The sequence below is a fragment of the Canis lupus genome, chromosome 3 (assembly GCF_011100685.1).
Source record: "Canis lupus familiaris isolate Mischka breed German Shepherd chromosome 3, alternate assembly UU_Cfam_GSD_1.0, whole genome shotgun sequence".
Lineage (NCBI taxonomy): Eukaryota > Metazoa > Chordata > Mammalia > Carnivora > Canidae > Canis > Canis lupus.
Window position 1 is genome coordinate 10,520,385 of NC_049224.1, and position 5,514 is coordinate 10,525,898.

Here is a 5,514-nt window from a genome sequence, read left to right on the forward strand (position 1 = left end):
GAACTCTTTGAATAAGTTAAAAATTGTAAGTGGTATGAAGCATAATACCATAGTTTAATTAACAGTATTAAATCATATATCATAATACCATAGTTTAATTAACAGTATTAAATCATATATTTTAAGTTCAAAATATGGCAAAAGAAGTTCCTCTAAATTCAGAAATAGAGCTTGCCAGAAATATGTTTTCAGAATAATAGCTGTTGCATGCAAGGCACAGAAATTTTTATTTAAAATGGAAAAGGAATATAGCAAAATTCCGTTTCTTACTCTGCTCATCAAAGTAGAAGTAAATTTTTTTTTTTTTAATAAATAGGAAAAGATCTTAATTGAAGGAGAGAAAAGTATTGGAAAGCATCTCTATTTAATGCATTCCTAATATTTTCTCCTTACTGTACCTAATGTAAAATATGTCTCTAATGGATGCCTCATTAAAAGAAACAAACTAAATAAATAAATAAATAAATGATAAAATGAATAAAAGAAACAAACATGCAAACAAAATTGTTATAATTTTTTTTTTTTTGCTTTTAAGCAATTTTCAAGTTAGAAATTTCTGCAGTGCACCATGACTTGATTAAGCTATAAAACCTAAACATACTATAATTTTTAAATATTTCTGTAGTATAGTAAGATCCAATTGATACCTTGAGAATGATGTCATTTTTTGATAAAATTGAATATTTTTAGCGGTTTCAAAGTAATATCATTGATTTCCCTCATGAGTTAGGAGTATAAAATTATTTACCTGGATATGACAGTTACTCATTCTTTAACCCAGGGCCAAGTACTTTTACTTCAAGTTCTTTTTATACATAAATATAAAACATTGTCAACTTGAAGTTTCATCATCATACATATGAAAAAAATACAAAGTTCCTGCATCACAGACTAAACAATGTCATCTTTAAAAGGATTCTATTATTCCTAAATATACAATAGAAATACAATTGTACCAATAGAATTATACCTGCTGTATAGGGTCAAAATTAAAAATTACTCTAGCATCTTCTACATTTATCTTTAAGTAATGAATATAAATTTATTTCTAATAAGTTGTGATTGACATTACATCATAAATATGATCAAAATACCTTTTGGTTTCCAGAAGCCCTCGCTAAGAGATGTCATTGACAATGCCTGTGGCAGACCTCTTTGGTTCTCACATCCTATCTCCTCTGTCTGTATATGATTTTGGTAGTCAGCTGTGGAAAGACTCATTCTGCACTGGCTGTATTCCATCTCAAATGTGTACCACTCAGTTTTCCATTCTGCCTCAGGATCTTTCTGGTGCCACGACAACCTGATTTGATGACATTCATATATGATACAAAATGTGAGATCGTTAATGTCTCAAAGAGCGCCTTTCAAACCAAGGGGGCATGAGGGAGTCACTGGTTAAATGCGCTGGTTTCTTTTCTTTCAGGTCGACATCACTGGAGGATTTCTTTACTTCTTACAGGGAGGGCACAGGTAAGTCTTCCCTGTGGCATTAATAATGTACTCTTATATTGATTTTCCATCTTCCCTGATTCTTCTACTTTCTACTCTTTCACTTGTGCTTCTTGGTATCACCTCACAATAACCTACATTTATCCAAGTCTAGCCTTATGCTCCGTTTTCAGTGAAGTGCATGATGGCCTCTCTGCCCTAGAAAACAGATATTCAGTAGGAAATTCCAGAACACAACAGCATTAGCATTTGTAAAACTCTCATGTGTGATAGATTGGGCAAGGTGAACTGGAAAAAGTGGCATTGGGGAAACGCAGTAAGTCTAGCATTAAAATAGTCTAAGCTCAATTGTAGTGATAAGAAATGTGGAGTTGCTGGCTTTTGGTTAGCTGCCATAGAATTCATGAAGAGAGAGTGAAAGGCTTGGGTCAACAAATATCATTTAAAGCACACTGTGAAAGCCATGGCCACGTTTATAGTGAGCATCTTTTATTACAGTCATGGGGCAAACATTAGTAAAACTTGGGATCAAGCTTCAATTATAAGGGTGACAAAACAGACTAATAAAGTTTTCCAACTTAGTAGTTTGCTAAAAAAGCTTTGGAAGAATCTTAAAGAATAGCTAACAGATTAGGAAATTTTAGGATGGATTTATTCTATGAAACTAGAGAAGCCACATGATGAAAAGAGTCTTAAATAAGTTCTGGAGAATATTCCTTTCACTAAAGCATAAGGAATAGTCTAGTGGAGGGGCCACCATTACTTTTTAGCTCAGTTGTGTCCCTCTGCTATAGATGAAGGTTGGCAGTAGAGATGCTGTCATGAACCTGCGATGGAGGTCTTAAGAGTTTGTGGGAATGACAGACTTCCAGAAGAGTAGAAGACAAGTGTTTGTACTAATAAAACAAAGGAAGTGTGTGTCTAGTTTCCACAATGCATGCTAATACCATAAGGTATGTGACCTTGACTCATGGTCTGTGGTAATGGCTAAGAGACATCGTATCCATAACGGATCACAAAAAGTGGGGAGAAGGGGGTGGACATTAGCTCTACAATAGAAAGCTGCGATCCCACACTTAGTTTCCAGGTCTGCACCACCAGATTCCGAGCTCATTGATAAAGGGAGAAGCAGGTGCCCTTGAGAAAGACTCTGACATGTTACTATATGATTATGCGATAAGCTGTCATCTAAATTCTGGGAATAAACTCTAAAAAATACTTACATATACATAGAAATATGCATAGAAAAAATATCATTTGATTTATTATTTGTAAAAATTAAAACTGGATGAGAAAACTACCTTTCAAGAAGGAATTATTTCAAAATATTTGTCTCACCTGTATATTGGAATGTCATGCAACTATTTAAAAAAAAATGAGAACCAGGCTTCCATGTGCTGATATTGAAAGATCTCTACGAGATAAAGCTTTTAGGATAGTATATACAATTCCATATAATTTATTTAATAAAACAACCATATGCTTCTATGCACAAAGATAATAGTTTAAATTAATTCTTAATGAATATCAAAATGTACCCCAACTGTTAATGGTTATTTAAAAAGCATAGTAACAGAGAAGATAAATGAAGTTTAATTATAAGAGGGAAGTTAAGAGACTTATAATTTTTTAATGTATATTTTAATGCATTGCTTGAATCATTTTCCTAGAGTGGTGCGTTCATGTCATATTTGTATAACCTTTTTCAAAAAAAAACAGAAATGAGACATTTAAAGCATCTTTTACCTGTGTGCCTTCCACCATCATAATTTCCTTGTTCCTCTAAGCCAGAGATAACTATCATGAAAATTGTGTATTTTTCATTCTTTTTTTTCTTTTTAAAAATAATATTATTTGTACCTTACATAGATAATCCTAAGCAAGAAGCTTACATCTGTTGTATATTATATTATTTAAGTTATTTTGTATGTATTCTGTAACTTACAATTTTTAATACCACTATATTGAAAGTCATGGGGTTTATTTCTATTTTGGTCCATTGCAACTATATTCAACTGTAGGACTAGAACATAATTTATAACTAAGGAATTACTCTCATGTTTGTATTTTTAAAAATACACATCAATGAATCACCCTCCTTCTTCTTTTCATATTGGTTTTTATGCTACAAAAAAAAAAATCCTTCTACATACCACTTAAATTTAATCAAAGTACTTGGGTATATACATTTTTTCAGTGATAAACAGGATCTTTCATTGTCAATTTTTTTATTCAGAAGTGTGTTTTCAATTTCTAAATATATGGCGGGTTGTTAATTTTTTAATTAAAATCTCCATAGGCAAAAAAAAAAAAAAAAAAAAAAAATCTCCATAGGCAGAAAAAAAGTCTTAAAGTCACATGTGAAACCTGCCCTTATGGTCTTTTAAGTGGTAAGTTTAATGAATTCTCTAATATAGTATATTCTTTAATTTTTTTAGTTTATTCTTTTTACATTCATTAGATCAAACTTTTAATTTTGTGCTACCAAATCTATATTATAACTTCTTTTACAGAAAGATATGTTAAAACCTTAAATTGTTTTGTAGTATTATCAATTATTTTTTAAAATGTTAATTTTACTTTCAATATTTTAAAACTAATTACTACCTAAACACAAGATCAGAATTTTCACAGCTTACAGGTTGACTGAAGTTTTATTATGTATTGTGACCTTTTTTATTCCTAGTAATGTTTTTAGCCTTAAAATCAATTATGCCTACTTGAGTGTAGCTGTGAATTTTAGTATTTTCTGTTGAGTTATAGCTCTTACAGAAAGGTAAAAATGTAGATCTTGGTTAATTAGTTCAAAGTATACATACCTACCAGATGAAGAAATCCAACATTGCCAGCATCTCAGAATACCAAATTTTAGTGTTGCCTGTTTTTGAACTCTATAAATAGAATCATAAAATATGTATCATTCTGTGTTAGAGTCTTTTCTTATTTATCTGTAGTTCAAGTATTTTATGGTATTTCATTCTATGAATATACTATACAATTATTTTATCATTCTACCAATGATAGACACTGAAGCTGTGACAAATGTAAAACTGTGTCAAATAATATTGCTATGAATATTACTATATTTTTCTTCTGGTGTCCACATGCAGTTTTTTTCCTGTCACATGTTTACCAGGAAACAGAGTTGTCAGATAAAATACAAGATACCAAGTTAAATGTAAATTCTAGATAAGCCACACAAAATATTTTACTATATGTATTTACCAAATAGTGCCTATGTGCATTTACACAGAACAAGATTCTCCGGTGCTTACGTGAGATCTACATTTAACTAGGAATCAGGCAGTTTTGTTAGCTACATTTGGCAAACCTGCATAGAAAGAAAAATAAAAATTTAAAAACCTCTTTTTAGTCAAGGATGTATTTACTATTTTTAGAAGCTTTTTTCTTAGGCCTTTCACTTTTCTATATCTTCTTGGATTAGAATTTCATTTGTACTGTGAATTTTGATTTGTCAAGTTTTGATTTTCTTTTCCAAATGGCTACCCAATTATACTTGAATACTTTATAGAAAAGACCTTTTTTTTTTTTTCTCTCCTATATAGTTCCACTTTGGATTTGATGAAAGCTAAAATATGTAGGGATGTTAGGTGGGATGATATTAAACCTATTGATCAATTTGGGAAGAAAGGACATCTTTAATATTTTCAGTATTCAAACTGTGAACATGGCATATGATTCCAGTAATTGAAGACCTTTTTTTCTGAAACTATTTTAGTGTTTATGTGTGCATCTCGAATATATTTTGTTAGGTTTATTCCAAAACATGTGAAATTGTGCTGCTATTGAAGTCAAGTTTTATGAAATTATCCATAATTAAGATGGAACTATTTACCAAAATTTGCTGCTCTTTCCATATACTTTTAACAGTTGTGATTTTTGTGACTGAAATTACTCCCTGTCGTTTGACTGTAAGATTTATTAAAGCAAGAATTATATACAGTTTTATTTACATTATATCCACAGTGCCTAGCTCAATTGGTGGCACATAGTAGGCAGAGACTTGAAAATTGGTTGTCAATTCTATTCTAGAATATTTTG